Raw genomic sequence first — 26,701 nt, forward strand, 5'->3', positions numbered from 1 at the left:
TGTTGTTGCTACATTCCTTCGAGGTTTATTTTGTACAAACTAGCAAAATAGAAGGAAGTAAGCTGCAATTGTCTTGAAAATATAAACAATTGCGCGTTCAGATCATTTTTACGGACAAAGCATCAGATTGTAATCTGTGGTCAACAGACACTGAGCTAATTTCAGAAGCTTTATCTGGTCCCACCTATAGTTTTTTGTATATGAACAGCCATGTGCGTGACAGTATGCCATTCTCTGGAGTGGGTTTATGGTAGATAACTCCTGCCTGATTTTCGGTATAAAAAATGCAGCTTTCCCAGAGATATGGGGGCGAGTATCTGAACTACATTTCTTGGAAGAAGGTACAATGATTTTCATTTAATGCATATTACAAGAAATGTTAACATTCCTCCCACCAGCTCCTGCCCACACACCCTGTACACTGCGCCTGTTATGACTGGGCTATGTTTTGTTTTCTTTTCTACAGAACTACAGCAGAGAAATGTAAAACGGGTGTATCTATATTTTTTTTAATGGAACAAATACTACCTTAATGAACGGCCAGGCAAAGCCCCAGACAAGTTTATTGCTAAAGGATAGGAGAGAGATATATAGTTTTTAATTCTAAATGCGCCATTGTAGCAGAGAGTGGTGGGGTTGTGGGAGGGGGTACATTAAAACATCACAAAGTGTTAAATCCACAGAATGTGTGCTCTTTCTTCGAGGTCTCTGCGACTGTACCGCTCTGTGTGATCTTTGCCAAACACCTACCATATGGGCACAGCGTCAGCTACTAAATTACAAACACCCCTTTGACCGAGCTGTGAATAGGGGCGGATGGCAGTTATTGCTTTTCCTCCCGTGGCTGAACCACAAGTGCACCTGCAGCAAGAAGCTGACAATCACCCGATGAAAAGCACCACATGCTCGCATTGTTCGCCAGAAACAGAATGCCAACCTTGGCTGGGCCTGCCCTGCTCCCGTCATAGTCAAGAGATTATGAAGATAAGAGCCCCTCTCATATGCAGATGAGCCACTTACTGGTATGTTTTTAGGCAGTGGTCCACGCACAGCACGCCGGCATTCATTAAATAAAACCAAAAAGGTTTAGGCAAATGTGTGAATTGTGGCATCCTTTTCAGTAAGTAGCATCTGCTGGCTGCACATTCATCCCTTTCTTTTTTCAAAACGTCAGATCCGAGAAGATTGTGTTTACGGCGCGCTGACTTTCGGCTGCAGAATTTCCAAATAGTGATCTGTGATTACACTCACCTAGGATTATCCGATTACAAAAGCAAAAAGCAGGACAAAGGGGTTTTGTTTCCTCTCGTGGGGGGAGGATCTGGGATTTGCTTGACCCTTTGTTTCGTCTAGAAGGCAAGTTTGAAGTGGAAACCGCACTCAAGTGCGCGAAGGGCATTTGTGTATGAAAAAAATGATGTCTGGAAGCAGTGAACTGGGCAGTCCGTTAAACGAGACAGCTGCTCGGCTCGGAGAGGTTCCTTGTCCTCCAGTCTGTAGCGTAGCAGCTGAGCAGGGATCAGGCCGCGAGCTCGCCTGCAGCTGCCGCGGCTGTCAAAGGCTCGCACACTTTAAGATGGCTGGTGAAAAAATATTGTTCATCATATGGTTGCTTAATTAATTCGTGTCTTGCTCATTGTAGCTGTTATCAGTTCGCCCCATGTTTATTTTAGCATTGAAAGGAATTAGGTGATAAGGCCAGATGGTTTTCGGACTCGGAGTGTATTTCATCAAATATTTGCATTGTGCACACAAAGACCACGTATTTTTCTAAATGATTCGATTGGTATCGTGTTATTGAATGAAGTAAATGGATTGTGCTCCATCTTTCAAATGTTCCAGTCCGTAACTCACTGTGTTTGTTTTTAACTTTAATGTAGCGTAAAAGTGCAAGCACCTGCGGTGCTCTCTCTTTTTCCCCTTCTCCTCATACCAATAACTTTTCTGCTTCTCCAGGGCCTCTCTGCTCTACTGTCAGATCGGGGCGAAGGCCCGCACCCAAAAGGGGCTAGAGGGGTGGAGCAAAAATCCCTCCAAGGCCCGCGAGAATGCTCGCCAGGACCCCAGGAGAGGTGCTCAAAAAAAGGAGGAAACAAGAAAACGGCACCCCCCCTTTCTCTTTGTTACAGGGTGACAAATGGTGGTCGGGAGGGGAATAGTAGGTGGGTGGGGGCAAGGTGCATTGCACAAAAAAGGGTGCGAAGCCCAGGGCCAATAGGAGGTTGGGTAACCATTTTAATTCTCCCTCGCACCCTCAGGGCTTGCAGGGGCATAAAAAGGGACTGCCCTGGCCGGAACCCCTCTATTCATCTGGGCGGCCAAGCAGTGACGGGACAAAGAAACCCACCCACCACAGCAACCGAAAGGGACCCAGGAAGTTGCAAGTTGGGAGAGAGGGTGTGACAACAGAGGCGGAAAGCAGAAAAGAACGTTAAGGAAGATGGGGAGGCCACACCCAATGCAGTGGGATGGGAGGGCTACTTACCTTGGGGTGACTTACGGCAGGGTAAGGCAATCGTTTGCAGTGGGTACATGAAACACGGCGCTCGCAGCCCAGGTCCGCCGGAGGGCTGGACGTAAGGAATAATCAAAGGTAGAGAGTTAAGCCTAAAAGGTAAAGGAGTACACCCTCTAAACGAAAGGACAAATGCCAACGCTAAGGGCAACGTACTCAAAGGACTAACCGTTTGATTGATTTATGGCTTTGTGATTTATGGGAATGTGACTTGCAAATGTCGTGTGATTTATGGTAAACCTATCAACAATGATTTATGACCTGTGATTCGCATAGATGTCCAAGTGATTTATGACAGGCAAATAGTTCAAGGTGGTCTGTAATTATCATAAATGTGGAAGAGAGTTGATAGAATGATTTATGGCCCTTATAAATAATATATCAGTGGTCTTGCTATAAATCAGTGTTAATAAACTGCAGCCAATATTTCCCAAAATAGAAAAGGGCTCAGGTATTGTTATTATTTCGGGAGTAGGCAGCATGAAGGGTTTTTTAACCAAGCCTTTTCTGTATTTTACCTCACTATCTGCATGTGTCTCAAAGTGCACTTAAGAGCCATGTCTGCCCTTCCAAGTGGTGTACTGAAATTCTCCCCTGAACCAAGTGCTGGACCAGATAAGTCCATGGTGCCGTTTTACTCCAGTTCATGAGTTTGAGAAGAGCAGCCACACTGGCCTGACAAGTCTAGTTTGCCTTGGTGTACAGAGTTACGGAAGAGACCAGGCCAAGCAGGACAACATGCATACAGTGGTATAACAAAGCCCCCGACAGCCTGGCCCTGGGGGAGAGGGCAAGCTCCAGGAGCCCCCTCAGCACAGTACATTGTGCACGGACGGCAAGCCCATAACTGGGTCCTGAGTAGAGGGGCCCCCGCAAGGTACTTTGCAGGGGGGCTCCCAAGCTTCCTTATGCCACTGTGATGCATATATTATGCTCACAGAGCGTACCACTGCAGTCTAACATTTTTTAATTACAGCACAGATGACTGCTCTCGGTGTCACTTTTAATTCCTATAGGTGAGTGTCAAAGGGGAATCAAACAAAATATGGTTTCAGTAGAGCCTTTCTGCCAGGGGCGTCAGGGAGTTGCTGGTGGGTTGGTGATACTTGCATCGCAACTGTACGGATATACCACCAGCCGTATTACAAGTTCCATATGCACTCGTAATACGGCTGGTGGTATATCCGTCACTTTTGGGACGGATAAACACCTCCTCCAAAGTTGTAATAACCCCCATGGTCTGGGTCCTAAAGAAAGATGCTGGAAGTCTAAACACAGACTGGTGACCTGAATGCAGCATAAGGTATTCAGGGAAATTATTCTATAAATCTAAGTGTACTCTTAAAGCCATTTATGCTGGATGTCTGAAATGTTTATAGATACACTTGAGAGGAAATAAACTAATAACTTAGGAATGTCTGATGAAATATGATTGGGGTTTACTTAACCTTCACCAGAATCTTCATATCATCTTAATAACATTAATCATCATACTGATACGCTTGTTACTTAGACAAGGATTTTATAATAAATACACATACGACAGGCCCCATTCTGGGGCCACACAGCAGGCAGGGCAAACTGTGCCCCAGCTGTGGTGGCTAAGATAATTTGCCACTAGTGTCCCGGGGTATATCCTACTGTGGCTCTGCAAACTGTCCCAGTGCAACTCTTTCACAGTACTCTCAGGGTTCAAGGCCAAGAAGTCACATGCCTCTCAGGGAGGTAGTATGGAGTGCACAAGCTCAGAACTCAACACTTAACCAACAGACACAATAACTTCAATCTGCAGCCCAGGTCTTTTTAACCCCTTAACTGCTGGGATTTTTCCCATCCAGTGCTGAGTCCTGTTTTGGCTACTTAAGGCTCCATAACTTTCTTTCCACATAAGGTATCCATGCAAAATTTGCATCCTTTTTTCACAACATCCTATGGATTCTAGAGGTATCTAGGGTTTGTGCATTCCCCTGGAGGGGACCGAGAAAGTAGGCAAAATATATCTACATTTTGATTTTTTTGAGTAAAGATATGAAAAAAGTGCTCCGGATAAACATGTCTGTTTTTTTCCCTAAGAACAGCATCAACAAATCAGTTGCTGTGCTAAAGTTGCCATTTCTCCAGCTTTCAGCAACATGCAAAGCTGAATAAAAAAAACTAACTTTTTACCATAGTTTTGGCATTTTTCAAAGTAGTAGCCCACTTTTCCTACCTTTTGTCCTTGCAACCTATTTAAGTTTGTGGTGGAAAAGAGTGTGGAGCCCATGGGTGATCCAGGAAAGCTATAGATTTTGCAAAAGTAGACAACATTTTGAAGGTCAGCAAGGGTTCCCTAGTTTGCAGCCGAGCCCAGGCTCAGTAAATGCATCTGCCCCCTTTGCCAGATCATGTTAGTTTATTTACAGGAAATGTTGATGTTTCCACATTATGTTTTGGGCTTTTCCTGTTGTGGACACATGGTCCACCAACACAAGAAGTTTAATGTTTTTATCGGAAGAAGTGGAGGAATGCTGGACAGTAGAAATTTTGTGGATCCCTGTGTATTCTAGAAGTTCACATCAGGGAAATACAAGAAAAATGTGTGATTTTAGGCAGAGTTTAAGTATGTAGAGTACTGTGAGAAAGAAAATGTCACAGGACCCACACAAGTCATACCACCCTGGATTCCCCATGATGTGTAGTTTTCCAAAATGTCTGGGCCTGATAGTGTTCTCCAGGTAGCGGCCTTCCCAAGCCCAAAAAGTGCATCCATTCACCATGGCAAGTGACACGATAATGGGATTTAGCCCCACCCTAGTGGCCCATATGTAAAACCAGCACCCAGAAGAATCAAATGTCCTCCCGCATGCCTGTGGGATAGGGTGGTATAGTCTGCAGGAGAGTAAAAAGACTGTTCTGGCTTTAGGGGTGAGGGTAGGGAATGATGTCAGGATGGGCCAGAAACACCCCATTATTTTATTTAAAAAGTAGTCCTGTTATTCAGTGAGTTTTCTGTCCCCTGAGGGCAAATCAGGGGCAAACTCCCACTGTGTCCTCCAGGAAGCAAACATTATGTCTCCATTAGGTTGGAAATATGGCCTAATGTTAGAGTCTGACACCCACATCCATTTCTTTAGTCCCCAGTGCAAAACCTCTGGTGTTCAGTGGGCTTCCTGCCCCCAAAGGAGCAGATTTGGGGCAACTTCCCCAATTGGTTCAGAAATACTTTTTTTGTCTCATTTGGGATGAGGGTGTGGTGAAAGTCAGAGTGCTACACCGCACTACTTTCTTTTGCCTCAAAGGAAGCAGGATCATTGGTGTAGGTGGACTTTCTACCCACCCTCTCGGGGGCAGGTTTGTGGCAACTCCCTGAGTGGGTCAAACCTCCTATCTGCCCCAAGGAAACAGAAATACACTATTGCCCTTCTGGGAGAGGGTGTAGCTCGATGCCAGGGTAGGCTCCTTGTTGCTTTGGCTCCATTTTGAATTCCCCGTTGTGTAGTGGGCTTTCTGCCTCTCGGGTGAGTCTGACTGGGGCAATCCGCCAATCCACACCCAGGTGGGACACAACAACTGTTTGCCACTTTAGGGGTCGGGAAATTGCCAAGCCCATGGTAGGCAGCCCAAACCATCCCTTTTCTCCAACAAATTTTTCCCTGGTGTCTAGTGGGCTTTCTTCCCTGTGATGGGGGCAGATTGGGGGTAATTGCCCCATCAGAATGACTGTTGAGCCCTTTTTTGTGTTTTTTATTATTTAACTTCTCTGTGGTATCTAGTGGGTTTTCTGCTCCCTCTCAGAGGAAGAAGCTGATTTGGGGTAGTTGCCCAAAGCCACCCCTCTGTTCATTTTTGGGATTATGGGCACGGCCACCGCTATATTTTTTCAGATATTTTTCCATGGTGTCTAGTGGCCTTACTGCCCCCAGGGGACAGATTGGAGGTAATCCCACAACTGCCCCTAGTGGGGACAGAAAGACTGTTGAGTCTTTTGTGGGATGGGGGCATTATATTTAATATTTTATTATTTTTGCCTGGAGTCTAGTGGACTTTCTTTCCTCAATTGGGGGTAATCATCCCCATCCATGTCCCAGGCAGGCAGAAAGACTTACATTTAGGGGGGGGGGGGTTGGATGCGAGGAGTGCAAGCCCTTGCCTAAGGGGCCACTCCCTCAATTCCATGGTGTCTAGTGGCTGGGTGCCTCCATGGGGATCACTCTCCCATGGTTATCCCAAGGAGGGATCTATTGGGCAGAGATACCACTTGAAAGTGGAGATCCTCCCCATTCCAATTACACTTCTCCCAAGATATCAGTACTCAGGGGCTGAGGTATGTCCCTTGAGCAGTGATGAAGTGAAAATGAAAAAAGCCCCTTTCCTCGTTTTACTTTGGAATGTAATGACGTCAGCGTGCCCTACACGCTGATCGTCTTTAAACAGAACCAGCAACATGAACAAAAAACTGAAACAAGGAAATCTTCTGGTGCAAGGCACCAGGGGGTCTTTGAGAGAGCTCCCCAGGGCCAACCAGTGGCCACTCTTAACAGGTTAAAAAAGAAAAACATTTTTTATCACACTTCAGTATTACATATCAAACAGTTAAATTCAGCATGCAAGGTTGTGAATCTAGTTATAATTCTCCCTTGTGGGAGATCATCCCACTCAGGTGACACCTTGATGGTTTTTTACCCCGGAGGTTGGGGCCAAAATTAATGTCACAATACCAGATATACATGCAGTTCAGCAGGAGAGTATTCTAGTGTACCATAGAGGGAACAATCCCATCCCAACACCATATAGTTATAAAATGCTATACTTTTGTGCTTGTATTGATCTAGGGTAGTAGTGGGGTGAGGCTCCATTTCATCAGGACCAGCATAAAAAATATTTTCTCACAGGCCTCTGGGAGAAAGAGTGGAATTAAAACCACTTGCAACTCTGAAGCTTTTGTTTCGCAGCTATTGCAGTGAATGTTCAACAATTACAGCTAGGTACAGGGCCATGGCTGATAACTGTCGAACATGCACAGCAACAGCTGTGAAGAAACTGAAGTCAGCTCCTAGTTCTCTCTTGCTCAGCCAAATTGATTGCCTTCATTCAGAAGAGCCTGGGAGATCCAAACACTGAACAGAACTGCCCACCCTCTTCCGAGGGTTCCAGTAACAATGGGAGCTACATAAGGGGGCAGGGCTTCTCTATGCCCTGGTCCACATCCTTAGCCTCTCTCTTTCCCTTGCCAAATCCATATATCTTGGAGAGAAAGGATGGAGGGAGAGTCTGATGCAGTGGATTTGGACATTGTCATGTTGAAAGCAGCAGGCCTATACCAGCATTTATGGCCTGCTACTGCTTAGTTGTTTTCAGTGAAGCACTCAGCATTCCAGTGTTCTCATTAAATATAAAAAACATATGTTTTATGAAGCAAATTGTTCTTTTACTGCTCTGACTCATTTACTAATAGGCAATGTTAGTAGTAACTAAACTTGCCTGCACTGTTATCAAACCAGACGTGCTTAATATGTTTAAGACAAGGCAAGACACATTTTATTATTGATTGTCTATATGGCTGCATCCTTACATGAATTAAAAATATACAGTTAAGTGTACAAATACTAACAAACATAGCACTATAAAAGGTATGGTATACCACAGAAATAAGAAGCAAAATGATGATAGTACCTCTTAACCTAGAAACACTTAAAATATTTTTGATTAGTATTGAAGGTAGATTTAAACTCCATCAGGTGTATATTTTATTTCTGTTACCCACCTACCTAGTATTTTGTTTTCCAGCATGTCAAAAGTATACTGTTGAAGTGCATTGCTTGATTTTTATTACATTTATGGTTATTGAACTTAAATTAGTAATTTAAAAGTATAAATATAGAAGGATTTTGGAAATGATCATCATTTGTATGGCATTCACACAGATTTTTGACTCCTTTTGCTGAACCCATTTTTGTAAGCCGTAAGACTTTGTACACTTTACTAATTCTAACCATTGTTAAATGCTTGTGCTCTCCATTCCAAAAACGTGCGAAATTGGCATATACCTATTTTGTACATTTTATTAACTTATAAGTCCCTTGTGTATGGTACCTCATGTACCCAGGGTCTGTAAATTAAATACTGCTAGTGGGCTGCAGTACCCAAGCTGCCACTCACTAAAGTAGCACTCTAAAGTGTCTTTCCAGGCCTGCCCTTGCAGCCTGGAAGTGCAGTTTTAAACTGACATTTTGACCAGTCACCAAGATTGAGGCTCATCCTGTCCTGAGAGCTGATGAGCTAATTGATTGGTTGGGGGCTGTAAGTTTCCTCAGCACCTTTAACATGACGTCAGTGTATTGGCAGATCACCTGACTGATGGGGCCGAATGGGAGGTCAGCATTCTCCTCCCTAGAACCCAGAGGGCCACTTTTAGTTCAAAGTAATGCCCTTTAGATGAAAGAATGTCCCTGCCAACTTTCTAGAGCTTGGTCAACTGGGTCCTGGCTGAGCTAAAAAAAATCACTGTCACCTGCTTGGATGGTATTGTTGTATTCATCACCAGCTTGGATGACCACCTGTACCACCTTCAGAAAGTGCTTCAGACCTTGTAACAGGCAGGTCGTACTATCAAGGCCAGTAATTGCCAAATAGGGCAGGGATCAGTGGCATACTTTGGCCACCAATTTGGTGGAGGCCAGGTTCAGCCCGTACAACCCACAATACAGACCATTATGGCTTCGGAGACTCCCAAGGCTAAAAACAAGATGAAAATCCTTCTTAGTCCTCACTGGATACAACAGGAGATTTGTAAGGGTGGGCAGAACTTGTGGAATTTTACTCCATGGAATTCCACAGAGTTATATTAAAAACTCCACAAGATTCCACGGAGGTCCATGAATGGGCAGCAAATGCATGCTGTGCACTTTCCACACTGAAAAATAAGCAAGAATTGCAGCACATGGTGCACAAGCATGTGGCCATTTTGTTTTGCCTGGTTCTGCCTGCCAATCTCCCTGCTGTATCCAAATTTCATTCCAACTCCACTGCAACCGAATCCACTCCATCCAATCACTCACTTCTCAATCCGACCTTTCCCTTATTACTGTCTGACTTTTCCTTTGTGTATTCACATTTCTGCATTGTTTTTTGTGGCTTTTGTTGGTCCCACCCCTTTATAAAAGGGAGCAGGCCACGTGCCCCCCCCCCCCACAAGCCTCAAAATGCCCCTGGGGCGCCATCCCCCAAGTGGGCCAAATACAAATAAACAGGTAAAGGGTGCATTCGGCCCGCTCACTAAGTCTTCTGAGTCCCCAAGGACATCATCCCGGGGCCAAAACCTAAGATGAGGGGGCTTGAAGCTCCCCTCTCTGAGCCTTAATACCACTGGGGACACAATCCCTCTGACCAAATGCATGTAAAAAGGGGATGGAGATGCGCAGTCCCCCTCCTCGAGATTCATAAGTCCCTGAGGACCCCATCCCCAGAGCTGTATGTAATTTAAAAGGGGAATGTCAGTGTGGCCCCCAAGCTTTTTTGGGCCCTGAGGACCCCATTCTCAGGGGCAAAGTGTATTTATTGAGGGAAAAGGAGTTGCACAGCCACCCTTCCCAAGCCTGTTTAGGTCATGGGGACCCCATCTCCTAGGGCTGTATGTAATTTTAAACGAGAAGGGGCTTTGTAGCCACTCCTTGAGATTTTGTAGGCTCAGGGACACAGCCTCCCGGGCTCAATGCACTTATAAAGGGGAGAGGGGCCGCGTGACCCTACTCTCCAAGCCTCATTAGGCCCTTTGAACCCCGTCCCCCAGGGCCTTATGTAATTTTATGGAGGGCAGGGGCTGTGCAGTCCCTTTCCCTGAGTCTTCTCAGGCCTCAGGACCCTCCATGCAATTTATTTTTAAAAGTGGGGCCTTCTGGGGCCCCAGGGAACCCATCACTTGGGGCCAGAGGTGGTTGCCCCGATGCCCACCCAGGGCACCCACATACTATATGTTGGAGGCTGCAGAGGGAGCCACAGGGCCCCGCAACACCTTTCAGCTCCCAGCATGCTGCAGGAGCCAGCATTGTTCTGGTCCAGAAGAAGCATCTATTTATGTTTCTCACAACAAGCAGGAACCATATCTGTTCTGTTTTCCTGCCTGCATCACTGTGCGCAACGAAACATAACTCAAGTCTGCTCCAAACTGGTGGGGCATTTTTAAAGCTCCCAACAGATGGGACCAGACTTAGGTCCTCATTATGAACTTGATGGTAATCACCGCTGACCGCCGTGGTGATGGTGAACAAAAGGCCGCCAGTGGCAGTGGACTGCGCACCACCGAATAAAGATGCCAACAACACATACAGCCCAAAAATAGACAACCTCCACTCACCGCCAGGGCCAACGACGTCGGAAAGGCAGGACACAGCACCCTGCCACCGCCATTCCTACAAACCCCCGCCCACCAAATAATGATGCACAAATCAGTGCGGCAGACAGTGGATGCCGAATGACCATTGGCGATAATGACCGCCGCGGACAGAAATGGGAACCCCCAACAACAGAAGCACACAGTGGCAAATTTGAAAAGCACACACCTGACACACATCCACACCACCATAAAACACACACATACACAACCCACAATCATTTGCAACCCCAACAGCAACACAGAAATCAACACCACAACACGCATACACCCAAACAACCACCACACAAGTCACACACACAGTACACCACCCACAACACACACCATGGCACCTCCTAAGCACCCGCGCTTCACCCCGACAGGGAGCTGAGCACCATGGTGTACGAAATACTCAGGGTCGAGCCGCAGCTATTTGGGGCACAGGTGCAGTAGACGCCCTTGGTCAAGAAGATGAAGCTATGGCAGAGGACTGTCAACAAGGTCAATGCAGTGGGAATCCATCCACGCACAAGGGACGACATCAGGAAGAGATGGAACAACCTGCGGGGGACGGTGCGTTCCATGGCATCACAACACAACATCGCCGTACAGAAGATTGGCGGTGGTCCCCCACCTCTTTCCCCCGAATACACTGACTGAGAGAAGAGGGTCTTGGTTATCCTGCACCCGGAGGGCCTCACTGGACTCCCTGGAGGACTGGACTCGGGTAAGTCAACTACACCTGGAATGGATGTATCACCCCAATCCCTCTCTCTACCACCATGCCCCCATCCCCTACCCAGCCCACAACACCCAGACACTCCTACCTATGTGCCCTGCATTCCCCCACCCCCCACCCACAGATCACCATCCAGCCCCCTGTGTACAGACACCAACCCATGCATGAAATGGCAGGAGCACTACAACACCCAGAATGCAAACCCCGCTCACTAAATGGATCCAAATGAACACCAAGGGAACCTGCATGCTACCACATGGGAATGGAACCACCAATAACCCGTAAGCAGTGCTGCAAGGGACAAGTAAGTGCACAACACCCACTTCTCTATTCTCTCACACACAGGCACCACCACCCATGCCACCTGGATGGAGACGTCAAAGAGTGCCAGCCCTTCACCTGAAGACAAAGGCCCCACTCAGGAGAGTGCAGAGGGATGTCTGGACACAGAGGAAATCCCTGGCCCATCCCACAGTCCTTTGACAGTCACCCTCCAGAAGCCCCACCCAGAACACCACTGACACCCCTACCACTCAGCCACCACCATCAGCTCTGGCCCATTGCCCCCACACCAGTGTCTCCAGGCCACGGACTGGCTGCCCACAAGTGCAGAGGCCCGAGTCTCCACCCACCACCAAGCAGGATGATGAAGGGCCCAGTGCAAGTAGGACTGCCAGACCTGTGCAGGGGACACAGGTACAGGGGGCTAGGGCCAGTGGTAAGGGAGCAGTGAGTCAGGGAGTGGTCCAAGGAGGGATGCTGCTGCCCAGGAGGCCATTGCTGACATCCTGGAAGCATACCGCCATTCCCATGACAGGATGGGCCAGATCCTGCCCACGCTGGAGGAGAATCAGAGGCTGCAGGTAGCACACCACCAGGAGGCCATGGAGCAATGGAAAGAGCTCAATGCTACCATGGCCACTATTGCAAGGGTGCTGCAGCGCCAGTACCACAGCCAGCCTGAGTCTTCCACCCACCTGCAGGCCCTTTCCACTGGCCAGGGCAATGCCCTGCCATCCACATCTGCAGCTGCTAGTGGACTGGTGGCACTGCCAGAGGACACACAGGGCACCAGCACCCCTTCCTCTGCAGCCTAGTTTCCCCCTCGCAAATGTGGCCTCAGACCCAGACATCCCTGTGAAACACCAGCCAAGACCAAGCTCACCACCACAAAGTGACTCTGCCCTGAACTGTCTCCCCTGTGTGCCACTGAGCTACCTTGTCGACATGCCACTGCCATTTTACCATCTTCAAATGGGCCCATGGACTATGCTCCTGTGCTACCAACAGCTGTGGAAATGTACCTGAGTATATTGATCACCATGTGCCTACTCCCTTCCACTGTCCCATCACTCATGGATGTTTTGACTTTTAATAAATACACTTGTGCACTCAAAATAGCTGTCCTTCATCAATATGAGCAATCAAATGTAAATGTGGCTACATTAGCCTTTTTCCATCATAATGCTGTTTTTATTGCATGAGAGGGTCTAACAGACTACAGGTTTTGAAGTATGTCACTCTGTACATTCCATTGCTGTACACACATCTTCTTTATTCATGAAGGTTACACATCACTGGGAAGGGACGCCACAGCACTTTGCACACAAGTCACCCTGAAACAATGTAGTAAGCCTATTGGCATCATAGAACAGTACCCGAGAGTCACTGGAAGCATAGCCGGATTACCTGGGTCCTGGAGTTGATGTCACTCCCCCTTCCCCATCACTCTCATCCATCCTCTGAGGTGGCAGGGGTGGTTGGACAGCATCCTCCTCATCCAGTAGTGGAATAGCTTTCCTCAAAGCCAAGTTGTGCAGCATGCAGCAGGCCACCACTATCTGACACACCTTGTCAGGGACATAGCACAGGGATCCTCCAGAGAGGTGGAGGCAACACAATCTTGCCTTTAGGAGTCCTATGGTCCTCTCTATCACCCTCCTAGTGCGACCATGTGACTTATTATAATGGATCTCTGCATTTGTCCTGGGATTTCTCGCAGGTGTCAGGAGCCATTGCATGTTTTGGTAGCCAGAATCCCCAGGAAAAAAGTGGGCGAAAGAGGGTTGAAACACACACTATTTACTTGCATACAGCCTTCTTGTCAGCTATATAACTGATCCAGTGTCATACACACTCACCTATGAGCCAAGCTCTGTCCCCCTGTGGTTGTCCCATCATGCGTGTCTGCTGTTTCTCAGGACGAAGGAGTCATGGACTGATCCTTGGAATCTTGCATTGACATGAGTAATGGACTAATCAGAAGTACACACCAATTGGATGTTCAGGCAGTGAAAGCTTTTACGATTTCTGAACACCTGTTCATTTACTCTTGGGGGTATGAGGTCTATGTGGGTACCATCAATGGCACCTGTCACATGGGGGATATTAGCAAAAGCATAGAATCCAGATTTGATGGAGGTGAGATAAGCCCTTTGGGGAAACTGGACATAACTTTGCAGGTGTGCCACGAAGAGATTGAGAAAATTAGACAGGATATGGCTGAAAAATGGCTGAAATACACTTGCTGCCATGCCCACTGTCACTTGGAATGAGTCTGTGGCCAGAAAATGTAGCACAGATAGTACCTGCACAGTTGTAGGGATGACATGGGGATTCCTATTAGCTGGCATCACAACAGGCTACATTTGTGCACAATGGTCCAGGATTGTGCCTCCATTCAGGAGGTAAGTGATGATGATGTGACGTTCCTCCATGGTGGCCAGATCAACCAGGGTCTGTAAACAGATGGGGCCGTCCCTCACCACATGGGTTTGTACCTATGGGGGTGGAAGAGAGACACATTGAGTTGTGAAAAACACTTCAATGACAATATTCCACCATTCATCTTGTACATGCAACACTATTGTCCCTCACACAGATGCAGAGAACTTGGTAATCCTGTCAGGCTAATGTCTGGTGAGGTGTGTATATTTAAGTGCATCACAGTGTAGCCAAACTTCCCACTATGATTCCATGAGGAGGACCACTGATCATTCCCGTACTTGACGAAGGGGAGACGGAATGGAGCCATAGATTAGGACTCCGGACAGACTATGAAGGTGTGGTGGCTGCAAAATGGCAGCCCCCTGCCCTACAGGTAGTGTAGTGTAGGAAGTGGCTTCATTCCGCGGGTGTTAGTCGTCATGGCGGTAGGCAGTGTTCACCACAGTGCACCTCTTCATTAGATAACATTGGCTTCTATGGGGAAGAAGGGCCAATCTCGTTCACTGCCAGCGGTGGTGGTGCACACTGCTGCGGTAAATACCGCCATTTTGCAATGCCCTTGCCACTTGACTCCTGCACCTCGAGAGAAACGGAACTCCACTGCATGAGCTGCTGTGTCCTGACTCTGGTCCTTAGGATCAAATCACAAATCACAAACATTTATAAAGCGCGCTACTCACCCTTGAGGGTCTCAAGGTGCTAGGGGGAGGGGGTTACTGCTGCTCGAAGAGCCAGGTCTTGAGTTGCCTCCGGAATGAGAGGTGGTCCTTGGTGGTCCTGAAGTTGGTGGGGAGGGAATTCCATGTCTTGGCCGCCAGGTAGGAGAAGGATTTCCCACCTGCCGTGGTGTGGCGGATGCGAGGGACGGCGGCGAGTGCGAGGTTGGCGGAACGAAGTTGATGGGTGGGCGTGTAGAAACTGAGGCGACGGTTGAGGTATTCGGGTCCCTTGTTGTGGAGGGCTTTGTGTGCGTCGGTGAGGAGCCGGAAGGTGATCCTTTTGTTGACGGGAAGCCAGTGCAGGTGTCTCAGGTGGGCAGAGATGTGGCTGTTGCGGGGTATGTCGAGGACGAGGCGGGCGGAGGCGTTTTGTATTCGCTGCAGACGTTTCTAGAGTTTAGCGGTGGTTCCTGCATATAGGATGTTACCGTAGTCCAGGCGGCTCGTGACGAGGGCGTGGGTCACTGTCTTTCTGGTGTCGGCGGGGATCCAACGGAAGATCTTTCGGAGCATGCGGAGGGTGAGGAAGAAGGAAGATAAAACGGTGCTGACTTGTTTGGTCATGGTGAGAAGTGGGTCAAGGATGAATCCGAGGTTGCGTGCGTGGTCTGAGGGGGTTGGTGAGGTGCCAAGGGCCTTGGGCCACCAGGAGTCGTCCCAGGCGGACGGGGTGTTTCCGAGGATGAGGACTTCCGTTTTGTCTGAGTTCAGTTTCAGACTGCTGAGTTTCATCCATTCTGCGACATCTTTCATTCCATCTTGCAGGTTGGTCTTGGCGCTGGTGGGGTCCTTGGTGAGGGAAAGTATCAGCTGAGTGTCGTCGGCGTAGGAGGTGATGTTGATGTTGTGTTTGTGTACGATGTCGGCGAGGGGGCTCATGTAGACATTGAAGAGAGTCGGGCTGAGCGAGGAGCCTTGTGGGACGCCGCAGATGATCTTGGTGGGGTCCGAGCAGAACGGCTGGAGGTAGACTCTTTGGGAGCGGTTGGAGAGGAAAGAGGTGATCCAGTCCAGGGCCTGTCCTTGGATACCGGTGGAGCGGAGGCGGGATATTAGGGTTTGGTGGCAGACGGTGTCGAAGGCAGCCGAGAGGTCGAGGAGGATGAGGGCGGCTGTTTCTCCGTTGTCCATCAGAGTTCTGATGTCGTCTGTGACAGAGATGAGGGCGGTTTCTGTGCTGTGATTGGCTCGGAATCCGGACTGAGAGGGGTCGAATAGGCTGTTGTCTTCAAGGAAGTTGGTAAGTTGCTTGTTGACGGTCTTCTCTATGACTTTGGCAGGGAAGGGGAGGAGCGAGATGGGGCGGAAGTTCTTCAGGCCGCTGGGGTCCACCGTAGGTTTCTTCAGTAGGGCACATGTTACAGGGGAATGGGCCCCGGCCTTCACCACGGAGGAGCTGGAGAAGCTGGTGGACAGGGTCATACCCATGTATGCAAAGCTGTATGGGCGACCAGAGGCTCAGGTAAGTTGCTATTCGACCTCCATGAATGTGTGAGAATGTGGCCAATGCCTGTAGGCATTTCTGGTGGCCGTGTGGATGTTTACCCGTGATGTGTCTGGCAGTTGTTGTCTTGGCTATTGTCAAAATGTGTGTCTCCATGGGCCATGTTAGGTCGAACTGGCATGTCATTTGTGTCTAGGGCACCCACTCTGACATCTGTTTCTTTATCCTTTGTGTCCCATGGAGGTCAGTGGCCATCAGAGGAAAGGATTGTGATAAGCCATCGCCGAGGAAGTGCAGACCCTGGCGGTCTACAACCGGCAGAGCACCCACTGCAGGAAGCAGTGGGAGGATCTGTGGCGCTGGGCCCGGAAGACTGGAGAGGCCAAGCTGGGGACGGCCTCCCAACGTGGGAGAGGTGCCCGTCGCACCCTGACCCCCCTAATGGCCCGCATACTGGCGGTGGCCTATACCGATTTGGATGAGCACCTGAAGGCAGAATAGCAGCCACAAGGGGGTGAGTACGAACACTATTGTGATGCTACTATACTGAGTGTAGTTAGGTGCCATGGGGTTCATGCAGTGTAGTGCAAAGCCCATAGACAGGTGTGTCCCTGCAGTCCTGCCCCCCTCTACATCTGTGGGATAGTGTCCTTAGGTAGGTATGGCTGAGAATGTAGGCCTGTGAGGGGTCTCACGTTTGGGCTATTGGTTTAGATGTAGCCTCATGAATTAGCAGATTGGCATCGTCTCTCATTGTATCTCATTGCAAAGTGTATCGGAGTGGAGGGCCAGGATGGTCATGTAGTTACTTTGGGATCATGCCTAGCAGTCAGGGGCACATTCATGTGAAATATTATGTCTGCTGGGGGTTAGTGCCTGAGATGGGTGGGGGTGTATGTGTGCCAACAGGTATGTTTGATATTGATTTGACATACTTCTTTACTGTTAAGTCCCCCCCTCTGTGCTCTTGTGTCCTTGTGTGCTTTAGCATCATCTGTGAGGGAGCTGAGGCACCGGTGAGGGGGGATGCTGCAGCCCAAGGTTTCCAAGAGGCAGAGCCCACCGACCCCAAGGGGACCAGTGGGTTGGAGGGCGCGGGGAGTACCACGGGAAAGGCAACCACCACTGGAGGTAGTGACTGACACCTCCTCTGATGGCAGCTCCCTGGTGGTGGTGGACACTACTGGGCCCACCACCACCCCCATACCATTACGGCCCTCCAAGTAGCTCTCCAGCAAGTAGCCCGTGCCAGCTCACCAAGGAGGGTAGGCGTCTCCTTCGCCCCAGACACCTCATCTCCTGCCCCCGTTAGCTCTGTTGCCCTCACAGAGGAGGCTATTGACCTCCTGAGAAGCATCTCTGTATGTCAGACAACCATTGTGAATGCCATCCAGGGGCTGGCATCAGAGATGCAGCAATGCAATGCGTTCCTGGAAGGCGTTTACGGGGCCATGTCTGGCCTACAGAGATCTTTTCAGGCTCCGGCCTCCTCCTTTCAAGCAGCCAGTGTCCCTGGTCTTTCCGTCCCCTCCTCCCACCACCTCTACCCCTTCCAGCTCCCCACTCCCTTCTCCCATCCCAATCACAAATCCAGACAGCCATGCACCCAAATCAACACCCAAGAAGCAGGCAGACAAACACAAGCACCACACGTCCCACCACATGCAGGCACACACCTAACATTCCGAGGCAGACACAGCAACATCCACCTCCCCCACTCTCTCTACCCCCTCTCCTCCCAGAACACAGAACCGCTCCTAGACATCCACTCCACACACATCCACCAAACATGGGTATACTGTACAGGCACCTGCATCCAAGCACAGCAGACCTACACCTCGTACCACCAGTCCCTCAACCTCCACTCCCAAACCTGTCTCCACGACCCCTCACGCTGTTCTTCAAAAGCTTTTCCTCTCCCGTGTTGACCTGTTCGAACCCATTGGCCCACCACGTCTTGTCCCTAAACGTTCCCTTGGCCTCCAGAAACCCACTCCTTCCTCATCCAAGTCCTTCCCAGTCTGCCCTACCCATTCCTGTGCTCTTTCACCAGAGAAGAAAAAGGCATGTGATGCCCCTGGTCCCTCTGCCACCCCCGGTCCAGGCCCACTCCTCCTCCTCCCAAGGGCAAGCCCAAACCCTCTCCACCGCCAGAGCCTACGCTCCAGACCCTCCCTTCCAAACCTGAGTCTTGACCCCCACCACCCCCTGCCCCTGAACCCTGAGGTGCCTGGCTGCCCTATTGATGCCCCTTCTCAGTGGAGTGTTCCTTTCCATCGTGGGAGTCAAGTGTGGTCTATATTTGCCCTTGCAGGACATGTAAATGGACTGGCCAATGGCCTTTTTTAGACAGTTACGGATCACTTTAGCAGCAGACGTGTTGTTGCTATGTTGTGCGGCGTTTCACTGTGGGGGTGTGGTGTGCACAGGTGTGTGCATTGGTGCAGGTATTTGTTGACTTGTGTCTGGTAAGTACATTTTGTTAGGGTCTGTAAGGCTTGGGGTGGTGGGAGGGGTTGGGTGTGTGTTGCGGTGTAGGTGGGGTGGGTGGGTGTGTAATTGTGCCCCTTTGTCCCTTGTGTGCTAGGCTGTGGTACTTACTGTCGTCGTCTTAGCCGGTGGTCACGGTCCTGGAGGAATGTGGCAAGGAGAAGCACTGGCATTATTTCCAACTTTTGCTCTATGTCGGCGTCGGCTTGTTCTGTGTGCCTCTGGTGAGTGTTTCCCTGTATATGTCTTGTTTCCAGCTTTGAGTGGCGGTGGTTCCTGTCCTGGAACTGATGGCGGTGTGGTGTTCATAATATGGTGGTCGGGTGGGGCCTTTCCAATGGGCTGAAGATGGCTCCCGCCGTCGTCGGCGGTGCTTCCAAGATGGAGGTGGGTGGATGGGCCACTGCTTGTTTCTCCTATACTTCATTACTTGGTGGTCTGCACCACCGGCCTGTTGGCGGTAGTTACCGCCACCACCGGCGGTGTGGTTATTACCGCCAGGTTCATAATGACCGCCTTAGTGTTTGCTCTCATTTGTCAGGAGATTTAAAAATGCTCTCACCAGATGGGAGCACACACACATGTCCCTGTGTCAGGTGGGTGGACCCCCCAGGACACAGTAAGTGAGCCTGCCTTGTGGGATGGGGTCCCCAGGGCCATTAGAGGCTTAGGGCGGGGGCTGCAGATCCCCCTCCACTTTCCAATTTTGATTTCTTCCCCAGGGAATGGGATCCCTGGAGCCTTCTTAGAGTTGGGGAGGGGGCCTCCAGTTTCTTCGGCCACCAGTTAGGCCCACCCCCAACCCAGCCACACCAGCATCAGCCCTGGCTGCAACCAGCGGTCAGTTGCTGCCCTCAACATCACTAGCCCCCCCCTCATCATCATCATGCAACCTCCTCCTCCAGGCACCCTACGCGAGCTGGCACTGCTCAGGCATGTGGTGGTATTCTCAGGCACAGATGCCAAAACGAGGCCTGGGAGGTGGCTGACATTAAAAACTGGATGCCCTCAAAGGCCTTTTTTTTATTTAATATTGTTTTTTGAGTCATGGCCTGATCTGCATGGAGAGGGTGGGTAAGGAAGTTGAGGAAAGGGTGGAATGGACATATGGGGTTTTGATTGGGGGGTGTTCCTGTTGTGGGTGGAGAGGGTGTACGGAGAAGTTCAGGAAAGGGTGACAGGGAAATTTTTTGCTTGTCGAGGGGCTTGGCCTGTAGTGGGTATGGAAAGTGGGCTTAGAATGTAAAAAAGTAAATGGTCTTTAGTTTTTTCTTTGTCACTATCTATCTTTCAATTGCTATTTAGAGTAGTACAGCATTGTGGTTTTGTGACAAGAGTGAGACCAGAAGCTGTCACACATTATACTGTACACCGAATTTCCCCCAGACTATCCCTACCTGAAGTTCCTTGCCATGTATGTATCCTTCAGTAGGTTACTTACTTCTCCCTGCAGTCCAGTAATAATACCCACCACCAGAGTGGCACTGGGGACAGAAAACTGGTTAATTCTGTTTCACTTTATTGCTTGGTGAGGTTTTTGTCGCACCCAGCCACCTACCAATGATACTGTATGCTAGTTAGTTTAGTTACTGCCCTTGTCCTACCCTTAGTACCTATTGACCACTAATGGGGTATGCCTTCCCAAGAACAACTTCAGTAATAAATTAGTTAGTCTTGCCTGAATAAATTGTGATGTCTGCTACCTCTCTTACTAGCTTCCTAAAATAAATTGCAGGGTTTCCCAAAGGGCTTTCTTAATGCTGATGGTGCTAGTGGGCTTGCGCTAACAGGAAAGTGAGGTCCTACTCTGAATGAGTTGAACTCCAATTGTAGGATTATTCTGAAGATTATCCATCACATGCAACACAACTGAAAGAAAACACTGAGTTAGTGGGTGATCAAAGTCTGAGACCCAACAACCAAGGCAAAAAGTCATATTACTAAGAATAACTAGCAGTAGTAACTTTCAAGCAATCTGGTGAGCTAGTTAGTATTAAATGTATTAAAAAATTAAACTAAACTTACTAAACCTTGATTCAGAATTCAGGACTCAGGAGAAGTTTATGTTACTCCATGTTGCATAGATTTTGTAAGCAACACAGGGCCTTATTCACAACGGTAAAGTAGGTTCCACTTTTGGTGTTACTTCAGTCTTGCAGTGTAAGTTTACAACTAGTAACGTTGCCATCATTTACTTTACAAGCAGTAAGTTTGTGAGTAGTAAGTAAACCCTATCACTTTAAAATGAGTTGCTGTTATTGCTAGTTAGTTACTAGTCATAAACTTACTGGTAGTACAGTTACACTGCAAGAGTAAGCTTACTCCAAAAGTGTAACTTTACCTCGGTGAATCAGCCCACACAGTGCATACTAGTGCTTCCTATCCTTGGAGAGGCATTGTCCTAAGGCTCTGCACTATGATGAGGATGTCGCTTTCATGCCTGGGTGAGTAAGAAGTGATGTGGGGGGGTATTGTTTAGTTAAGATGACAATGGGAATTTGGGGAAAGGTGAGAGAAAGACAAACACAGCATTCATCAAGTCAATGAGCAGCACATCATTGTTTCATCTGTTGTGGGAGGGAATCGAGGAATGACTCAGTTCAGTTATTAAATACATTGGAAACAGTCCTTCAGCCCCAGTGTCCCAAGTTATCTAATTGATCTGTTACCTAGGTTTCGAAAAATACACTTTTGGGAGTACCCACACAGTTCTACAAATTGTTCCGAAAAGAAAAATGACACTTTAGATAAATGCCAAAATGGACTGTGCATCTAAAGTCTTCTCAGAATGTCCTTCTTAGGTACAGGGCTGAACCGGTCCAGTAAGCAGGAGTGCTATGGAAAGTTTGTGTAGAAGAAGAGAATGCCTGTGGAATGCACAAAAGTAAATTTCAGTATTGTAGCACCAAGGAAGAAGGTAAGCTTCATGATGGATGAGAGCCAATATGGCAGAGCATAGGCTGTTGCAGTCATGCACGATTAACTGAGAAATTAGAACAATCTTTTGCTAGCAATCCTAGACAAGTAGCTGCATGTACCTGGCTGACCAATCTAACAAATGTCAATTTTCGTAACATATAGCTGAGTGTGTCCATCAAGTGACATGTCCAGTGACAGTCCTCCAGACCACAACCACTCAATTAAAGGAATTTGACATTTGACCCAGAACACCACTCAGCATTTCCCAAATCAACGCACCTCTCTCCAGTCCACAGGACTGAGTAGGTATCTTTGAGTCATATTGTTTCCCAATGAAGTAGATAAGCATTAACTTCCTTTGTCTGACTGTTGGGATAGTCCCGTCCTGATTCTGAGTCCTGACCAAAATGAGATTGAGAGAGATAGACTAGTAGTGTTTATGAACAAGAAAAGAAAAGTAATTTGAGCATTTATGTGTAGTTTAGTTAACTGAACTAACTGGCCTCTGAAGAACCTGAAGAAAAAGAAGTATAGGAAAGGAGTAGACCATGTGAGTAATTATAGTGAACTGTGAAAACAAGGCCATCATTCAGGCAGAATCATCCATCGGGCCCCAAATATTACGAATCACATTTACAAATTAGTTGAACAATACCCTCCCAGCCACCACACAAATCTTATTTAATATATCACTCATCAGTGCAATAGTTACCTGTTCCAAGTGTGGTGCACATTTGTCTATTGTATCTTCTCTTTTCCCATGGAAGCAACAAACAATGGGTGTCGTGTATAATTAGTCATCTTTACAGGCAGTCCAGCAGGAAATGAAAAATAGAAGGATAGGGATGGGATTCATTGTCTTAATTTCATTTAAGTGAATCAGGAGACATCTTCTGTGTACACTGGTCTAACTCCACTCCATATATGTGAATACATTGTGAGGCTGTATTTTTTAAAAGCAGTTTGACAATAATGTATGAAAGTTCTGCTGTTGCCTACTTAGTCAAGGAGGTAGAGTTAATCCTCAGACTCGCCTAAAATTTGGTAAACTAACACACTTAAGTGTGACCAATCACCATGTAAGGAAATGCCTCCTTGGCATGGTTACCCCCTAACTTTTTGCCTTTGCTGATGCCAAGTTATGATTTGAAAGTGTGCTGGGACCCTGCTAACCAGGCCCCAGCACCAGTGTTCTTTACCTAAACTATACCTTTGTCTCCACAATTGGCACAACCCTGGCACCCAGGTAAGTCCCTTGTAACTGGTACCCCTGGTACCAAGGGCCCTGATGCTAGGGAAGGTCTCTAAGGGCTGCAGCATGTCTTATGCCACCCTGGGGACCCCTCACTCAGCACATGCACACTGCTTGCCAGCTTGTGTGTGCTGGTGGGGAGAAAATGACTAAGTCGACATGGCACTCCCTTCAGGGTGCCATGCCAACCTCACACTGCCTATGGCATAGATAAGTCACCCCTCTAGCAGGCCTTACAGCCCTAAGGCAGGGTGCACTATACCACAGGTGAGGGCATAGGTGCATGAGCACTATGCCCCTACAGTGTCTAAGCAAAACCTTAGACATTGTAAGTGCAGGGTAGCCATAGGAGTATATGGTCTGGGAGTCTGTCAAACACGAACTCCACAGCACCATAATGGCTACACTGAAAACTGTGAAGTTTGGTATCAAACATCTCAGCACAATAAATGCACACTGATGCCAGTGTGCACTTTATTGTAAAAATACACCCAGAGGGCATCTTAGAGATGCCCCCTGAAAACATACCCGACTTCCAGTATGGGCTGACTAGTTTTTGCCAGTCTGCCACACACCAGACATGTTGCTGGCCACATGGGGAGAGTGCCTTTGTCACTCTGTGGCCAGGAACAAAGCCTGTACTGGGCAGGAGGTGCTTCTCACCTCCCCCTGCGGGAACTGTAACACCTGGCGGTGAGCTTCAAAGGCTCACCCACTTTGTTACAGCGCCACAGGGCATCCCAGCTAGTGGAGATGCCCGCCCCTCCGGCCACTGCCCCCACTTTTGGCGGCAAGGCTGGAGGAGATAATGAGAAAAACAAGGAGGAGTCACTCCCCAGTCAGGACAGCCCCTAAGGTTACTTTTAGAAATCCTCCATCTTGCAGATGGAGGATTCCCCCAATAGGATTAGGCATGTTCCCCCCTCCCCACAGGGAGGAGGCATAAAGAGGGTGTAGCCACCCTCAAGGCCATTAGCCATTGGCTACTGCCCTCCCAGACCTAAACACACCCCTAAATTGAGTATTTAGGGGCTCCCAGAACCAAGGAAGATAGATTCCTGCAACCTGAAGATGAAGAAGGACTGCTGACCTGAAGCCCTGCAGAGAAGACGGAGACGACGACTGCTTTGGCACCAGCCCTACCGGCCTGTCTTCCCACTTCAAGAAAAACTGCAACAGCGACGCATCCAACAGGGACCAGCGACCTCTGAAGCCTCAGGGGACTGCCCTGCATCTAAAAGGACCAAGAAGCTCCCGAGAACAGCGGCCCTGTTCAACAAAACTGCAACTTTGCAACAAAGAAGCAACTTTTAAAGACCACATGTTTCCCGCCGAAAGCGTGAGACTTTCCACTCTGCACCCGACGCCCCCGGCTCGACCTGCAGAAAACCAACACTACAGGGAGGACTCCCCGGCGACTGCGAGCCTGTGAGTAGCCAGAGTTGACCCCCCTGAGCTCCCACAGCGACGCCTGCAGAGGAAATCCAGAGGCTCCCCCTGACCGCGACTGCCTGCTTCAAGGAACCCGATGCCTGGAAACCACACTGCACCCGCAGCCCCCAGGACCTGAAGGAACCGAACTCCAGTGCAGGAGCAACCCCCAGGCGACCCTCTGCCTAGCCCAGGTGGTGGCTATCCCAAGGAGCCCCCCCCTGTGCCTGCCTGCATCGTTGAAAAGACCACTGGGACTCCCCATTGATTCCTATTGAAAGCCCGACGCCTGTTTGCACTCTGCACCTGGCCGCCCCAGTGCTGCTGAGGGTGTACCTTCTGTGCCTGCTTGTGTACCCCCCGGTGCCCTACAAAACCCCCCTGGTCTGCCCTCCGAAGTTGCGGGTACTTACCTGCTGGCAGACTGGAACCAGGGCACCCCTATTTCCATTGAAGCCTATGTGTTTTGGGCACCACTTTGACCTCTGCACCTGACCGCCCTGTGCTGCTGGTGTGGTAACTTTGGGGTTGCCTTGAACCCCCAACGGTGGGCTACCTTGGACCCAACTTTGAACCCTGTAAGTGTTTTACTTACCTATGAACTTAACATTTACTTACCTCCACCAGGAACAGTTGATTTTTGCAGTTTTTAAAATTGCTTATTGCCATTTTTGCCAAAACTGTACATTCTATTGTGATAATTCAAAGTTCCTAAGATACCTGAGTGAAATACCTTTCATTTAAAGTATTGTTTGTAAATCTTGAACCTGTGGTTCTTAAAATAAACTAAGAAAATATATTTTTCTATATAAAAACCGATTAGCCTGGAATTGTCTTTGAGTGTGGGTTCCGCATTTATTGCCTGTGTGTGTACAACAAATGCTTAACACTACCTTCTGATAAGCCTACTGCTCGACCACACTACCACAAAATAGAGCATTAAAATTATCTCTTTTTGCCACTATCTTACCTCTAAGGGGAACCCTTGGACTCTGTGCACACTATTTCTTACTTTGTAATAGTATATACAGAGCCAACTTCATACACACCATCATCCTCTTTCTGTGCTGTTTCGGGAACAGTGTAATCAGGTTGTATGAAGTGTTGGTTCATTTTTACTATGGTCAAAGTCTCCAAGTTTTGAAGCGAGAGCCTGGTCCTTCTGACTATGACAAGTGCACCAAGTTCACTGAACACACACTCAGAAGACAAGCCAGATACTTTATTGGAAGCCTGTTGATCTCAGGCCATTGCCATTGTTGCATCATCCCAAACCAATAGACCAACGGGTTTTGATCCAGGTAAACCTCCTTTGGGCCATCCAGATAGTCTTAGACCATCATGTGAATGGTCATTGGTGCTGCAACTTGCTCGACCTGTGTTGCTTTCGCCTCTGCCACTTGAAACCAAGACATTGCAGAGGTTGGGTTTAATTCTTCTTTTGCAGATGTTGCTGGTTTGCTGATGATCATGGCTGTAAGACAGCAGCACTGCCATCCATGTCTATTGCTTGATCAACATTCCAAGTCTTGCATAGTGAAACATCCCCTTCTGAAAAAGGAATGAAAGTGGCTAGTAATTTTTTGTACTGTGGATCAAATATTGTGGCACATATGTACTCTTTGGAGGAGACAATCTCTTTTTACAACCTTCGATTAACAGCCAAGTGATGGATTAAACTCTGAGCCAACTCATATGCTTGTTCGTTCACGCAGGCAAACCTTTGTGACACCTTTTTCGACTGGTCCTGTAGCAGATGCAACAGCGGGATTTCTTCGCTCATCATACTGTCTTCCTTGCTGACTTTCCATGTGAAAACCTCAAAAAATAAGTAGCATTTGTGTCAGGCATTTGACCGGCCCCCATTTGTCCATCTCCATTGTCATTCTTTCCCAGGTGCATCCCCTCCTCTTTGAAGGACATACTCAGTGATAGCTCTGTATTTCTCAACATGTGGTAGTTCACGTTCCAACATGTTGGCACCTCCTGTATGAGGGCTTTGCCAAGTACTCTATTAGCACACTGAATGACCCTCAACTGCTTCTGGGGTTCAAAAGAATGACTGATATCAATGCAGAGTTTTTGGTAGGTGGGCAGTATGTTGCTGACTATGACTTC

Source organism: Pleurodeles waltl, chromosome 3_1 (genome assembly GCF_031143425.1).
Source record: "Pleurodeles waltl isolate 20211129_DDA chromosome 3_1, aPleWal1.hap1.20221129, whole genome shotgun sequence".
NCBI classification, from domain to species: Eukaryota; Metazoa; Chordata; class Amphibia; order Caudata; family Salamandridae; genus Pleurodeles; species Pleurodeles waltl.